The 17,712-nt window shown below is 40.9% G+C and overlaps 1 protein-coding gene across 2 annotated transcripts in view; it reads left to right on the forward strand.

Annotated features, from left to right (window-relative positions):
- The first annotated feature begins 870 nt into the window (after nucleotides 1-870).
- Nucleotides 871-17,712, forward strand: part of LOC107376025 (protocadherin-15) — a 383,296-nt gene continuing 366,454 nt past the window's right edge. Inside the window, exon 1 of one of the 2 annotated variants that reach the window (XM_070542556.1) lies at nucleotides 871-1,381. The gene's annotated coding sequence lies outside the window, so the exon portion shown is untranslated. The remainder of the gene's footprint in view (nucleotides 1,382-17,712) is intronic. The other variant, XM_070542554.1, reaches the window with a different exon arrangement.

A 17,712-nucleotide genomic window follows, 5' to 3' on the forward strand; every position in this document is an offset into this window, starting at 1 on the left:
TTGGATGGGTGGAGTTGCCAAACCCTTTCAACCTCCCGCTCCAGCCCATGCTCTGCCCCCAATTTTAACTAACTATGACATATATGGTTGGGGCAGTAGAGGATGGGGTATTCTGCTATCTGCAAGTAGTAGGATCACCCCATCTTGATCACCTCCTCCAATTTTAATGCATCCTAGATATATACTTCACCACACACTGACATGCCGCTTGCTGCTTATTGCCCTGGGGCTGCTACCAGAATGGAGAGGGCCCTCTGCTACTATGGCAGGGGTATTCAGTTCCAGGCCTGGAGGTCCGGTATCCAGCATGTTTTAGTTTTAACTCTGCTACAACACACCCAATTTCAGTCTGCAGGTGATTAACAGGCTTCTGAAGAGCTTGATGAGCTGCTGTACAGGTGATTTAACCACTGAATTGGGTGTGCTGGAGCAGAGAAACAAAGAAAACATGCTGGATTCTGGCTCTCCAGGACCAGGACTGCCCCAGACTCTAGAGCAGGTGGCACCTGGCCTGTTGTGGGGCATCCCCTCTCTCATCGCAGACACACCAAATGCTTTTGAATAATAAACGTGATTCTATAACACCTGTTCATGTTTGTCTGAATTTTCATCTGTTTTTATTTTTTCATTAGTGAAAACAGAAGTACAAACAAGCATCACCATCTAAGAGCTTGGTGTACAGGTGCTGCTGAACTACCGAAATAATTTGTAGTTCCACTTTATCTCCCTTCATCCCACCCTCAGAATAGGAATAAACGGTTAAAAATATGATTATTTTTTTTTGTTTTACAAATTCCTTTTTTGAACTGTTGCCAAAATTAGACACGTGGCCACATCCTGTTCGGTGGGAGAAGGACGTGTGGCATCAGGGAACCTCTCTCTGATTGTGGATAACAAGCTTCATTGCAACTTTGGGTGGCGCCAAAGCTTTAGAAATGAGGCGAAAAACCTAACCGACACAAGGAATCGATTTATCCTACTTGAGAACCGTTTATTTTTCACCGTTTCCACGTCGCGCTCGCTGGGTTGGATGAGACTTCAGCAGGTGATTGCTCACCAGGAACGGTGAACATCTTTCATCGCTGAGGACCGCAGTCCATTCTCCTTACTTGATTGTTTCCCTTCATTGCTTGTGCGCGCAGGTTGGAACGAACATGAGAAACTTTGCCTTCTGCGCAGGGGAAAGTGAGCGGCACGCTTAAAGAAGTAGAGACAGAGAACACCGGGAGCTGCCATCCCCTCGCTAGGAAGATTAGAGGGTTGACGACATCCAACAGGATTAGGTATTGTGCGGACTAACTCATCACTCCCACATCTTGCTGTCTAAAACATTGCGCAATGACCTTTGCTGCTCTTGGAATACAGCGGGTGCGCCCCTGAGGTAAGGGCATCATTTGAGAACATTTGGTTATCTTTTATTTTCTTTTTCCGTTTAAAGAAGCTGATACAGAAAAAAAATCTGTTGGATTTATTCGAATGATCTCTGGACATGTGTCAGCGAAGCACCCGTACAACTTTATCCGGGGGAAATTAACGCGTCAGGCGTTCTGCACGAAAGGTTTATGTAATTTGCAGGACGTGCACGACTTTTGAGACGAATAGTGTCGTTTTTTCTCTGCACTTTTTTAGAAACCATGCAGGAAAGCGTCTCGACCTCCACCTGATAGGCACCAGATATATTAATATGTGTTTCCCCTCACATTTGAATTAAGACATTCTATTTTATCCACTCTGTAAACCAAAGACGTATGGTTGGATTGAGAATCAGGAACAATCATAAAACACAGACGAGATTGACTTTCTCCTCCTTGCAAAGTATATATTTTTTTTCAGCTAGGTGTCCCTGCACTGGATCAAGTAAATTTCCATTTTATGCATTCACTGCCTTAAATATCGAGTGCACAGAGAGCTTTAGGTGTATATAGATGCCTCAGGCTGCAGCTTATACATCTATGCAGGTTCATAAGTACTAAAGCTGTTGGAATTGATCTATTCTGGAACTTAATTGCATGAATGCTAACTCCCTCCCTGCCTCTGTATCCTCAGGGACACTGATAAGATCAGTTGGAAGTTTTTAAAAGCTTCCATAGCAGACATATATTGCCTCAGTGAGGCATATTTCTTAATTTGACTTTATTTGTGTTGCAGTAAGCTGCAGCAGATTGGCAAGCATTCATCTGGCAGGATACAGTCGTACTGTCTCCTGGAGAGTAAGCATAGTGCTGCTTACAGTGAGCATCTAGAGAAAGCCACAGGATCCAATTAGCCATTGTTTGAAGGATGTGTTTAAAAATCTCTCTCTGTCTTTCTGTAGTGGTATTTTGTGTGTACTGTACGTTCTGTGGGTCTCCTATAGTAGGTAAGGGTATAGGGAAAATAAAATAAGAAGGCATTGCTGCTAGATGTCTTCCTCAGTCTGGAGTTTGCCTGTTCTTTCCAGAGGCACACATTTGGGAAATGAGAGATGAAGAGTAGTGTGACTGAGGGCAGCCAGAGTCCATTGATATTCTGCTTGAATCCTGCTCCATAGGCAGCCCATTGTCATGGCTTGCTCACCGGGATAGCTTGTGATGATTGAAGTGTTTGGAAGAGGGTGAAAAGCCAGTGTGGAAAAAAAATGCAGAAAAAACAAATAAAAAAAAACTAAGCTTGCACTTTTGCAAATTGTTACATTTGGATAAATACTCTACGCCTGTCATGTGTATATTGGATCTGGATTTGCTTGTACTCCACATCTTTCATTTCCTCTCACCCTACATGGCACAGGAATATGTATCCAAGCAAGAAGAAGGCATTTGAATTTTCAAAGGTTCAGCATTCCTGATGTCAGGAGCAACAATGCTTCGCTGTCGGGCCAAACAGCCTGCGGACAATTCATGACAAGTCAAGCAGAGATATTTATCTGTCGTGCTGTGTAAAATTGCTGTTGTCCGCGGTAGACTTTGTCCAGAGCCATTTAGAGACAGATCCTCTGCAGCTTGGTGCGATAACGTGGTAAAAGAGAGGGCTTTACTCAGTCAGAGAGTGTGAGGACTAATGGCTATTTTGATGGAAATTGTCAGCTATATTTAAAAAAGTGAAAAACTTACGAGGGAAAATCAAAAAGAGGTGAAGAAATGCAAAAAACGGTTTGGAGAAACTACAACAGGCTGCAGGAGGATTTCATTCTTGGCTCATAGGGGGATTTTTGTCACAATCGCTACCTTCATACCTCTCAACACATCTGCTAAAGCAACTCTTGATTCATTTGCAACATAATGACATTTTTAAGGATTCTTCGCCAACCATTTCTTCTCCCATGTCTGTGTGAAATGTGAATAAATCCTCTGAAAAAAGATCTCCTATTGAATGAATAATCTACTCTGATAAAGCTGCAATGTGACAGCCCGACGTGAAAATCCATGGCAAAGAAAAGGTAATTATATTTGCAGTTTGCAGGCGCAGATTGGTAATGTCAGTGTCTGACGAAACTAAAAAGGAAAAATGAAGGAAAAACTTTACCTTATGTGGAAGTATGAGCAGAAACTCCCACTCTTAGAAAAGTGGAGATACTATAAAGCTGGAATACATACTATGGCAATGGTATTCAATTCTGGGCCTGGAGGTCCGGTATCCAGCATGTTGTAGTTTTAACTCTGTTTCAATACACCTGATTTCAATCAGTAGGTGATTAACAGGCTTTTGCAGAGCCTGATGAGCTGCACAGGTGATTCAACCACTAAATCAAGTGTTTAGGAGCAGAGGAACCACTAAAACATGCTGGATACCGGCCCTAGGACCGGAATTGAATACTACCTCTGTTTACTACTACTATGGTACTCTACAGGGAACAGAAAAGCTAGTTTGTGGGTACACTTTTCCAGAATGTTCTGGTTAGATGTTCTGCAAACTGAATGGCAACTGTCCCACTTGTATACGGCATGACCACCACATTTAAAATCAAAAATCTCCATTTTCTCCAAGCTTCAGTCATGACCTGAATGAGTCACACTAGTGCAAATCTACTGTGGTTTGTTTTCTTGGTGGAGGCTGGGTGTTGTGAAGAAGACGGAATGAGCAAGTCATCCCCCCCCCCCCCCCCCCCCCCTTCAGATTTGAGGTCATAAATGGACCCAAAACCAGAGAGAAAATAGATCCTGAGAGAACATTTTAAATACCAGCATGCCCCCAAATCACAGCACACATGTTCTATTTTACATTTGTTTGCAGCAATGCATTCATCAGAAGGTGTTCTAGTTAAATTCAAAAGTGTTTCTGACTTTTCTTTATAAATTATGCAATATTTTGAAAAGTTAAAAGTAAGGGTCATATGCGGTTGCTGGATGCCCCAACAGGTTGGTTTGGTCTTGCAATAAAAAGTGTGGCGTTTCATCATCTGACATGTTGTAAGTGTGCAGCCAGAAGCTTGTGGCAAAAGCTCGACTAAGCCGCTTGGCCAGCAGGTGTAGCTGACATCCGTGTCTCCGCCAAAGTCAGGCAGAAGATGACTAAAGCAGTGTTTATTAAACTAATGGAAAGAAGGATTTGAACACAGATCTACGTCGTATGCATGCTGCTGGTTTCCCCTTCTTCATTTTCACGATGAAACACACTCATCGGATGCCCCTGCACTTGTAGAAAAGAGATTGTTCTTGGTTGAAGGTTTGTGAAACTATTTCATCATAAAAGTGTGGAAGAACGTCTTCTAACACATCTTATTGTTGTAAGAAACAGAAAACCCAAAGAAGATTCAGACAGAAAGGCATTATGAAACTTTTCTTGTGTTTTCACCTTACTTCAGTAACTCCTGGTGGGATGTGCTGCCTTATGGGCAGAGGCAGACCTTTGGTGTTACTGTTTTATTTTTTAGGATTCTGAGTGTTTGGCTGCATTCAGTAATCTGTCTGAGAGCGAATGAAGAAGGAAAACTTGCTCAAGTGTTTTAATGAGCTCCAGAGAGATAGAAGAATAGTCGATTGGCTCTCCTGAGATGTTTTCCTCCTTTTTCTTTTGTGTAATACTTCTACTGTAGGTGCCAATAATTAAGAAACTACGTAAAAGTGTTAACTTTCTGCTGATTTGCTCTTTCTCATAACAGAACAAAACCACCATGCTGACACCAGCTGCAACAGATTAAGTTGAGCACTTTTTTTTATTAAGCCTTTGAAATCATAATGCATATAATTAATATTTCTATGATCTTCTATTACAATCGGCTTTTTGTTTTTCTACTTAGGCTGTACATTTATTAGCATTAAATACAATGTTAAACCTGGATCTATTTATTTCTGACATTATGGAGGCAGTGCATTAAGTTTAAGAGAAGAAAACACAAGTCCCATGGTGTGTTGTCACAACTTAAAGTGGATATGGCAAATTTGCTGGCAGAGACACAGTTGGGTTCTTGCCCAAGGAGCAAATTAGGACCTAATTTTACTTTCATCTTAGCCCAGTTTCAACTCCTGGGGAAAATAGGAGACTACATTAGCTCAATGTTCCATTACAGTAACTATATCATAGCTAAATTGACCTTTCATTTACTTGTTGCAAGGTTTAGAGCAGTTTAGATACAGAATAAATAAAGCAAATGCCTTTTGTTATTTCTACAGGTTAGGGCTGGGGGTAAACGATTATTTTTAAAACGATTATTCTGACGATTATTTTATCGAATAGTCGACTATTCTAATGACTATTTAGAAAATTAATCTAATGATTATTTTTCTATTGCACAATTAACAAAAACCAGAACATCTCAAATAAATTCCTCAAAAAAATTGATAAATTCTTACTGTAAGAGAATAAACACTACAGGCCTTCCATTTTGTATAACACTGCTTTTATTGTGTTGCGGTTGGTTATGTTCTGGTGACGTGTAGAACTTGGGAGAGCAGGCTGCTGCCTGAGACGTGGTTGGAGACGGAGTGTCTCCATGCTGCTTTGTTTGGGTCACTTATGTGCGTGAGACGAGTGGTGTTACGACCCTTCCTGGGGAGTTTGGCTCGTGTGCAAAAAGGAAGGGACAATAACGGGATTTAAAAGTTAAAATGATGATCAGGTTTATTTACAACAAAAAAACATAAATCTTTCCATCCACAGGTTGGGAATAATAAAACTAATTCTGTCTTTGGGGAATTAAAACAAAAGTACAAATAACTAGGGATGTCCCACTGGGCAAAGATTACAGGGTTCTGAACCAAAATAAGGATCTCCAAAAGTCCAAATTCTAAACTGGGTGGTTAAACCAAACTCAAAGTGATATTTTACACTAAACCGAAAACCCACAACACTCTAAATGTAATAAAAAGGAGATCTGCACCACAAAAAAGATGAACTCTAAACCAAAACGTAACAGCTTATCCAAACGCAAGAAGCTGTTAGCGAAGATGCTAACAGTAGCTTTACCAACATTAAGTTCAAGTTACCAAGTTTAAATAAAACAAAAACACCCAGCAGCAAACAGACCAGCACAGAGGAGAGACTGCTACCACCAAAACAGCTCTCCTAATGTCTGAAAGAAGCTCCTTTATGAAGGGAGAAATGCTCCCAGTGATGTCCTACATCTGCGGTAGAGATGAAGCAGCGCATCTGACCCCGGAAGTTGTTGTCCGTTGCCGGGAGACGAAGGCGGGCAACACAGGAAAATAATCTAGTAGTGGACGGACATTGTTCCGGGTCTTCGGTATTTGGCGGAGATGTTAGTGAAGGCGGAGAAGAGGGCGAACTAGAGGAAAAACAGGCAGATTCCTCCTCTATTTACAAACTCCTGGGGATGCAACAAGTGGGCGCGGTGCGTCGACTTCCGGATCTGACGTCGACAAATTTTTAGAATGGAGCCGTCGACGTCGTCGAGGCTTCGCTACAGCCCTACTACTGGTATATAATTAGTTTTTGTCACTTGCATTATTTGTCATTACCGACACACACACACACACACACACACACACACACACACACACACACACACACACACACACACACACACACACACACACACACACATACACATACACACACACACACACACACACCCTAACCCTAACCAATGGGGTTGTATTCCTAGCTCTAACCTAAACTAATCTAGACTAAAAGTAAATTCACCTCTAAAACTACGTTTTAGGGTGCTTAGCATTGTGTGGACTAGCAAAATGTCCCCACAATGTGGAAATTAGGAATGGGTACCGTAATTGGTACTTTTGAATGCACCGACCGAATTCCGTGGTACTGACCAAGGACCGATTCACGTGGTATGAAACAGTGCCTTGTTTGGTACTGTAAAGTTTGGTACCTGATTTCCCAAGATAGACAGCAGCGCAGGTGCAAGAGCGTTATGTCATCAGTCAGCTGTAAACGGAGGAAGCAGCATGGTAGAAAGAATGCACTCTAAAAGTTTGGGTCCCCTTCACTAAATGTGATGGGTGACTGGGGGATGATGACAACTTTGACAACTTCTAAGTGAGGCATCATTGTCATGCTCCAGCAGGTAAACTGTTTAAGATAACGTTAGCTTGATACTTGAGCATCTGTTGCTATCAGCTAATGGTACATTTGCGTCCTCCTCATAACTCAAAAATTCAGACTTCCAAGTAGGATAATTCAACAGTTTGAAAATGAACGGCAAAAGAATGAAGATACACAGTAAATTTAGTTGACAACAGATGTTTGCCTCAGTTTAATTTTGCAGTTTAAAGACCGAAAGGAGAGGAATAGTACATGGAACTGCATTTTAGTTTTTGTGTCATTCAGAAACAGTTGTGGTTTTAGATTCTCCTATTGAAGAGTTTTATACAACACTGTGATGATATAATACAAACAGTTATATGTTATCATAATATTTATGAATGTCAGGATGTGGGTTTGGAGGAAGGTTAGGACCCATGATGCAGAACCAGAGACATGAGGCAGGAGGTGGAGAAAACGTAAAATCCTTTATTAAGGAGTAAATCCAAAGGAGGCAGGGAGCCAAAAACCAAAATCCAAAAATCCTAATATCAAAACATAGAGAAATCCAAGAGCACAAGAGACCTAGAGAGACACTAAAACCTAGAGAGGGGGACGAGACGAGGCTGACACAATCAATGGACCAACAACACAGAGAGACACAGACAAGGTTATATACACGGGGCGGGATGAATGGGAGATGAGCTGCAAGTGTGTGAGGAGAGAGAACCTAGTGAAATCAATTAACTAATCAGGGAGAGGAAGCTGAGAAGGTAAAATAAAAATGACCTATGAATAATAACCAAAACCTAAAGACTGGGAGAACAAAATAAAGATCTAAGGAGAAAAGGAGAACTAATAAACCAGTGGGGAAGGACCAAGGAACCTCGGAGAAGAAAACCTGAACCTATGAGAACTATCGGAAAAAACTAGTTAGATAATACAAGAAAACAAGATTAGGTGAACCCTGGGAAACCTGGTGGGAGCTGGAGGCAAGAAGGGGCACAGGAAGCTCAAGGGGAGAACCTGGAGTGGGCTGGGGAACAAGGAACACAGAACCTGAGGGGACACCTGGAGGGAGAAACCTGGAGGGGGCTGTAGACAAGGGGACACATGAGGAACACAAGGAGAGACTAAGGGGATCCTAGAGGGGGATGGAGAACACCAGGAGACACATGAGGGAGACGCAGACCATGACAATAAAATAGGGTTTATATATATATATATATATATATATATACATGTGTGTGTGTGTGTGTGTGTATATAAAAAGAATTAATTGTTGAACACTGAAAAGTATTGAAAATTGGTACCGTTGAGTACCTGTATCGATTCCTAAGCATTGGGAATTGGTACCGAATCGATTCAAATGTGAAAGCTACCCATCGCTAGTGGAAATGTCCACATATTACAGGTTAAAGTCAGTAAGTGTTCACTTGAAGCACATAAAGACAAGTACTCACACACAGCCACACACACCGCTTCTGTTTTTAAACCATTTTAGGATCACTTCGTTCTGATAATTTTAATTCCTTGTTGATTTTCAGTTTAAGCTCAAGGATATGTTCTTTGAGCGAAATAGCGTGCCAGAGTAGATGTTGGAGCTCTGCACTCAACCTTTCTTGAAGAGGCACCAGTTTGTTTTGAGTGTCAGCCTAATGAGACTCGCACTTAAATATATAAATTATTAAAATCAGTACTTTTCAACAGCTCTAAAACATCTAGGCCAAGCTTTTAATATTAGACAAAATAAGATCGGATGGGAACAAAGTGTACCAGAGAATGCAAACAAGCACCAAGGTCAGATCTTTAGTCATGGCAAGTTGTCATAAATTAGTTTGATGTTGCCAGGTGTGTGATTAGAGATATCATATAGCAGCATCAGTAGTAAGTAGTTAGTTTTGGTAACTGTAAGCTTTAAAGCAACCCCAAAGAGTTTTTAACACCTTAAGCTATTGCTTTGAAACTGGTTTCAGTGGTTCTTGAGCCAGAAATTGCTGACCAGAAACTGCACTTATCAGTTTTGTGGTTCAGGACCAACGTTATCTCATACACGGCATAGCTTTTTACTTTATGTCGGTAGCTAATATAAAATCTAGCAGTTAGCTTTTTCATTTTGCCGATTGTCAATAACTGACTGCCATAGTTGCTCACTCTGAGTTTACTTTGGAGAGTGAGGAGACCCATCCAATATGGCAGCAACTAGGGATAGGTACTGAATTCCGTACCTTTTAAGGCAGCGACCGAATTCCATAGTACAGACTGAATACCGATTCACGTCATATGAAATGGTGCCTTGGTTTGGTTCCAGTCCTTCATAACTAGAACTTGCGAGAAAGCGATTTGCCAAGACAGTAGCGCCGGTGCAACAGTGTAATGTTGTCAGTCACTGTGGGTGAGCCGTAAACAGAGAAGCAGCATGGCAGAGAGGAAGTGCTCTAATGTTTGGGTCCACATCACTAAATGGGATGGGTAACTGGATGGTGATGAAACCAGCAACAACGATCTAAGTGAGGCATCATCATCTTAATTTGCTCTTGTAGGTAAATAAATTGTTTAAAGGGACTTTATGGAGTTTTGAATTTTTATGCTCGAGATTGCCCCCTCAGGCCAAAAGCATAACGGCAGCTTCAGTAGTAGGCTCGTGCATGAGGTGCACATGCTGTACGTGCACACTCCTTAACGAAAATAACAGCTGAGACAGTCCCTTGTGTGTGTGTGTGTGTGTGTGTGTGTGTGTGTGTGTGTGTGTGTGTGTGTGTGTGTGTGTGTGTGTGTGTGTGTGTGTGTGTGTGTGTGTGTGTGTTTGTGGCCCGGAGGACAGAGGACAGGAGAACGTGCAGCTAATTAATTAAATAATTTGGTTCTGTACCTTTCTCTTCAGCACAGCCGACAAAGGTTTATGATGGGTCGGTCCTCCTGCATGCTCAGATCATTCCCTTCCCTTGCTTGAAAAATTGTTCCAAAATGAAAGTTGAACCCACATCTTTTTTATCTGTGAATTCAATGCCATTCGGCGAGTCTCTAATAAAAATGTGGGCATCTTACTGTAAAGAAATATACCATTAATGTAAAAAATAAACTCTAAATAAACTATGTTCACATCCAGAATCGATCCCAGAACTTCTGCACGAGAGTCGGACATCTTACTAGGTGAGCTAAAGCACCGGTGACATCTTTTGTATCTGTAAGATTTATATCCTTGATGACAGCTGAAACAACGTTCAAAGAACGGTTCGGAGCGAAAATGGCTATTTTGTTGCTAATTTGCAGGAAATATCTAGAAGAAATAGCTAAGGGTCCTCAGAAATGTAGCTAGGTTCATCACTAGGTGTTAGGAACAGCGACAAAGTCGCTGAGTTTGCACTACCTCACTCTCTGCTGCTAAAGCTACTGATAGCAAATGCTACGGGCTATGCCTGAGCGTGAACGCGCATGAAGCAGCCTGCTCGACCCGAGCAGCTCTCTTTTTCTGTGATTTTACAGAAAAACAGGCAATCACAGTAAAAATGCCAGGGCTCATTCTACAGGACCAGGGCATTGCAGGAGAATGTATGAAGAAGAAATTTATTATTTCTATACATGTTTTGGCTGTCAAACTTCCATAATGCCCCTTTAAGATAACTTTAGCTTGATATGTTAACTTCCGTTCAGGTAATGGTACATTCGCTTTCTCCTCGTAACGCCGAAATTCCTACTAGACAAAAGCAAATGTGCTCTTAAGTTTGGCTTCACTTCACTAAATGTGATGGGTGATTGGGTGATGATGAAACCAGAGACAACAATCTAAGTGTGAGGAATCTTAATCTGCTCCAGTAGCAAAAGAAACTGTTTAAGATAACGTTAACTTGATATTTTAGCTAATGGTGCTTTTGCTTTCTCCTCGTAAAGTCCAACTTCCGAGTAGGAAAAAGCAACAGTTTGAAAAAGAATGGCATAAGGAATGAAGATGCACAGTAAATTTGGTCCACAGCAAAGATGTTTGTTTTGGTTTAATTTGCAGTCTCTAATTCTACAAGGATCCACCATCACACAGTTTGTCCAGAGAGGAAAGGAGAAGAAAAGGCATACATGGTGCTGGGTTTCAATTTGTGCATTATTTAGAAACCGTTGTGGTTAAAGAGTTTCATATTTAAGTTTTTTTGTACAACATTACGATGATGAAATATAACAGCTTAAGTTATTTATCATGATATTTATCAAATATGGTTATATATTGAGAAAACTAATATAATTCATTAAAAAAGAGATTAAAATACAGTAATTATTAAACACTCAAAAGTATCGAAAATTGGTTGGAGCTACAAAGTGCCTCAACCTCAGATTCTCACTGCATATCTGATGGCGAGGAGAATTTACCAGTACTTGTTAAACTTACTTTCAATGTGTCTAGCCATTCTGAGACATACACAGCACTTGAAATGTGCATATGTTTTAATTTGACTGTTAACTTCCTCTAAATGGTTTTAAGCTGACTCACTCATTAAATATTCAGTTGAAGTCAACACAGAGCAAAAAGAGCATTTGTTCAGCTAAAGTGCTTTGAATAGCTTATAGCAACATGAAAAACGTCTGCTCAATGCTTTGCATCAGCACTAACACAGCAGCAATGTTAAGAAACAAGTCAAGGGGAATAATGAAGCAAAACTAATAAATGTTATTTAAGTGGACAAGTTGTAGTTCAGATTTGATGGCAGGTTTGTCAGCGAATAGTGATGTGTCGGTCGCGAACGAGCAGGCTGTAAGAGTCGGCTCTATGAAGTGAACAACGGGAGCCGGCTCGTCATTGGGAGCCGTCACCCCCCCCCCCCCCCCCCCCTCTTGCTTTTGTGAAAGCCACAGGCGATTGGTCAACATGTGTAACTGCGTGTCCAGTCTATCCACACACAGAGCAGTAGGGGCGGGGAAGACGGAGGATCAGACTGAGACAGACACACAGCAGAGCACATGCGGGCGGAGGGAGACGAGAGGGAATGAGGAGGGGGAAAAAGGCGAGAGAGAGAGAGGAGAGTGCGACGAAGACGGTGAGAAAATGAGCGACAGCAGTCAGAAAGTTGAGATTTCTTAAAGTGTTCAGTAAATAAATCCATATAAATGATAAATATTTGATATATAGCATTTTTTACATTAGTAAATCATTTTACATATAGTTTTGCATTATTTTGGGTGATAAATATACTTTACGCAACAGAAAATCTGAGGAGCCACTTGGGAGCCGGCTCTTTTTGGTGAGCTGAGCAGAGAACACTCAAAGATAAGAATCACACTTGAAGACATACACTTGCAAGTTTTCTTTTTCTTTTTCAAAAACCTAAACTTTTTTCACAGCAGTAAGTAGTCAGCCAAGGCCATTGAATGGAAAAAAAAACCCTTAAATTTTGACCTTATTTTTTATATATTTTGCCAGGGCACACTGTAGTTTCTAGGTTTGTTTACACAAACTACAAGAGTAAAAACCTGGTTTTATTCAGGAGTTTAGCGGTTCCAGATTGTAGAAAACAAGCTTTTGAGTCATAATTGCTTTTTATACTTTTATGCCTTTAAGTGTAAACTGACTGCAACAATTTTTTTGTCTTTTTTGGTCAATAGTCAAATCTTCTGAGTGTCATTTGACAGCATACACTAACTGAGCAGATGAATTGAAGTTTAAGTACATTTACATATGACAGAAAAGAATAGTTCATTCTTTTGAATTTTTGTCCTTTTCTTACACTCTTCATCTTTTGACACCCACGAAGAGACTGCAGTTAAGCCCCGCTCAAACATTAGTTTATATTCACAATTAATTATTTGATACATTTTTCACATCTTTTTTGTTTTTAAGAAGGGCCTATGAGGGAAGGGTGGGTTACGAACCCTTTTCATGTCTTTTATTGTTAGGCCAGGTAAATGGTCTGCATTTCAGAAAAGGGCTTTTCGAGTCATACTGATCACTTTAAGCACTTTACACTGCAACTCACATTCACACAAAACACACACACACTTATTAGCACACACACTTGCATGCAAATCAGGGGCTTGATGGGGTTCAGCGCCTTGCCCAAGGAGACCTTAACATCCTTTGTGGATTTCTGGCATTGAATTATCAACCTTCAGCTTGGCAGATGCACTATTTTGACTGAGTCATAGGCGTCTGGTGAAACTCTTTCTTACATTAAGTCCAGGGGTCTCATTTATAAAACGTTGCGTAGAATCCTTACCAAAACCGTACGTAAGCTCAGCAAAAAAAAGTTACTTACGCCAAGTAGGTTTGTGACCTGGTTTACTTGTTCTGTGTGTGCACAAAGCGGTAAAAGTGATAATGCTGCTGGATTTCATAATTGTATCCTTCTCAGCAGCAGCACTGCAGGTTCTCTCCATGTCCAAAATGTGAGTAAGCCAGGTCCTTAGTCAACTTAAAGTTGCACACATTATTCTGCTACGTTTTCTTTTATAAATCCCAAAGTTTGAGTGGAAAGTTGCTTACTCAGTTTTCCAACCCCATTTTGTGCGTAAGCAAGCTTTATAAATGAGACTCCAGGCCATTAAAAGTCGTACGGAGAGTATAATGGATATTTAAAAAACTTTCATGAAATTAGAAGATTTTAGTTTTTTAAATGACCACCGTAACTGGCCTTCAATGTATCAATGTACTTTTACTCCCTAACACTTTCATGAAATGTACCTGTATGCTAAAACAGACTTTTAAGGTTCTTATCAAGTATTTCCATGTTGGTTTTGTAAGAATTAGATCAAAAAGTCCAAACTTTAAACCGACATAACCACTATGCTTTGAATGTAAATAGCATTTAACTTAAAAAATAATTTACTATACATTTAGTCATTAAGTGCATTTACATGCAGCCAGTAACCCTTTTAAAACCCAAATATTCACAATAACCCGGTTCCGCAGGTCCTTGTAAACACCGCCAAAAACCCGGATATGCTCATAACCGGGTTTTTAAAAACCCGGTTACTACACCTGGGGTAACCCTTTTCTAACCCGAATGTTTGGTTGTGAAAACACATATCGGGATATCCCCATCAAAGCGTGTGTTCTGCGCATGCTCTGTTCGCAAGGAATCTTGGTCTTTTGAGTAGCGAGACGTCTTGTATGCGCCAGAACACCGGAAGTAAACAACAAGTTGGGAGCAACATGGTGAGTCGCGGCACAGCACCACACTTTTGGAGTGACGAGGAAACTAAAGCGCAAACAAACGCGGTCGCTATCTCTTCCGAACTGGGAAACATGTTGTTGTTTTCACGGACACCGGAACGACAAGAACCGGAAATGAGGCATATTGCGTCTGGACATAGTCCATACGTCCTGACGCTACCCCAACGTCCGCATTTAAATCGGGTTATGCAAGTTAGGGGTAACTCTTTCTATTTATGCTTGTAAACGGGTTATTCTGATCAACTCAGAAACTCGAATACCGACCTTAACCCGGTCATAACCCGGATATTGGCTGCATGTAAACATAGTCATTGTGGTTTTATGGATTGAACTCAAACTGATTGTCAAACATTTCCTTCTATAACTCACTTTTGATTGCTTTGACGTTAAAATAAATACAGTTCTTAGCTCTTTAAACAAATTACTTGTTCTGACACTTAATCCTTAAGAGGATAGTCTCATAGGATCATAGCTTCAGGGGCTCAGACCATTTCTCAGCATGAAAACAATATCCAGCAGGGAGATGAATGCAGAAAAAAATTCTCAGTGCATAGTTTGAGTGACTTTAAATTCATTAAGCATTTTCAAAACATCACAGGAATTTGATCTCTTTGATTTAAGACACTCAAACAAATATGACCTGATTTAGACGAATGCTGTGGAAATATGAATTGTGATCTACAGTAGCTAAGTTGTTTAGCCTAAAGTGACACTTTCTTTGCTAATTTTAACGATGTATTTGTCCTATTTGTGAATATGTCTCCCAGATCTGTATTTGGTTGGCAACGTTGAGCTAAATTGTCATTTTTTATTCATCAGTATTTGCTCTTAAAACTGTTTGGTTAGGTTGAGTAAATTTATTGCGACATGCTCCTTGTGCTAGAACAGATGGAGCTTTTCTTGAATCAACACTGGATGAACAAGCTTTTCTTTAAAATTCAGTCTTACCCGACACTCTGTACATATAATCCACAGCTAAAATTCCTAAACTTTTCTTCTTATGTCTATGGACCCACATTTTGACTGGAAATGAGTGTTAGCAGCGGTCCATTCACTCAAGCAATGGTTTGTCTTATAATAATTCTCTATGTAACAGGAGATGTTGGTTGAGCGGAGCGTGTGTGCTCAAATACATAAGTACACGCCATGGCACTGAATAATGAGCCCACTACAATCCTTTCAGTTTGAAAAGGGTAACATGCATACAGACAGCTGCTGGAAAGGGATTTATAAATAGATAATTCATCCCAGTAGAGGAAGACTCGGGTCTGCAGAAATTGTGTCTTCTGTTAACACATTATTGAATAATACAAGGGAAAACAGACCACTTTTTCTGCTCTCTGTTACTTTATGAGCTTGGGAGAATCGTGGTTGATGGGTCACAGTTTTTGCTATGTTATTGGGTATGTAGATATTTAGCAATAACGTTGACCTTATTCAAGTTGCAATGCCATCCTGGTATTTTCCCTGGATCACTAGCCTAAAATATCAGCCAGAACATGAGAGTCTAAAGATGTGAATAAAGAATGCAATGGGCTCACCATTGTACATGTTAGGTTATGGATAGATTTAAGCATTAAAACAAAGTTGTGGTAGTTTATTGTTGTTTTTAGCAGCATACCATGGTCTTAGGTGGAGGGGAGTAGAGCAGGGTGGCAGCATATTCATGAGTCCACCTACACTTGAAGGACGGGGGGACAAACTTTAAAAAATGTACACATTCTGGACAGAGAAGATGGATGGTTTGAGAGAGAGTAAAGGAAGCAGTCTATGTCAAATGGGAAAAACCAACATTGAATAGAGCAGAATTCCTTAGGTTTCACCATTCAAGCACCTATAATGCAGCTCAGAATCTAATTCCTAAAGTTTCAGTCCAAATCACACCCTCCTACATCTCATCAATACAACAATTCCCACACAATAGAGGCTAATGACTCATCAGCGGTAGGGAGGAGGAGTATTCATGGGTAGTTTCTGCTCGTTATGCAACATTAAACAGCTACAGTTTATACAGCTTGACTCTCCTATATTCCAGTCAGAATTGACAAAGCTCCTTGGATGAGAAGTGACTGAGACTGATGGCTGAGAACTTTCACCAGCACATATTCAAGAACAGACCACTTGGCTTGGTCCTTGATGAACTTAAATTGAAACTGGACTTGGTGATCTCATGGCTAGGTTATGATTCCATTTCTCCATTCATAAAGTGTTAGGGTCTTTTTGCATGTAACTTCATTCTTGTGTGGTCTGATTGAGATGTACCATGATGGGACTTGTGGCGTAGTCTTATTGAAGGTGTGGCAAAGGATATCTCTTTGGCTGACTGGTTAGCACGTGTGGCTCTCACCCGGGAGTCTGGGGGTCAAATCTTGCCTGGGAACCTCGTTTCTCCACAGTCATCAAAGGAATCTGCCACAGACATAATGGTTAAGTGGAAAAAGGGTCTTTTGGCCAGTACTAAAAGCATAGCTGTGTCATGATTGCCTTCAAAAAGATGGACGTTTTCCAAATTCTCTACAAGTAAGCCATGTTATCAAAAGGTCATGGTGGAGTTGCCAACATGTGAAATGGGTCTATAGGGATCCTCAACCTTGGTTTATGCTTGACACATTCACTTTCCGCTTGGTGATGCGGCTCGTGGATGGAACGTGCTTCACAACTCGCAGCGTTTATGGTTCGTGCGGCTCGTCTCTGCGGTGAACCAATATTCTCCCAAACTGAACGGGGCAGCATGGAGCTTTACAGCATGCATCCAACACTACACCTTAGTAGAAGTAAAAATGACTGTTTACAACATGGCATTCCAGCATTTTTAACAGCGTTCTCGTCTTTTCCGACAGTGCGAGCTATTTCTCTCCAAGAATTATTAACAACATGTTGATCACGGTGATCTCTGAGAGCTGAATCATACAAATGTCTGTATTTACGAACCTCTGCCATACTAGTTCTTGCCGGTCCGCCATGTTTTTCAGCGTCCGACCGTCCGCGTGGTTAGAAATTTTCCTAGGTGTGCGTTGCGGAAATTTTGGGCCGTGCAGAGACGCGGTGGAGGGGTGTGGTTGTTAAAATGACGCAATTTCGCCGTGCGGACCTCGCGGACGCGTCAAGCATAAACCAACCTTAAGTCTCCTCCCTTTCCG

This window comes from Nothobranchius furzeri, chromosome 12 (genome assembly GCF_043380555.1).
Source record: "Nothobranchius furzeri strain GRZ-AD chromosome 12, NfurGRZ-RIMD1, whole genome shotgun sequence".
Lineage (NCBI taxonomy): Eukaryota > Metazoa > Chordata > Actinopteri > Cyprinodontiformes > Nothobranchiidae > Nothobranchius > Nothobranchius furzeri.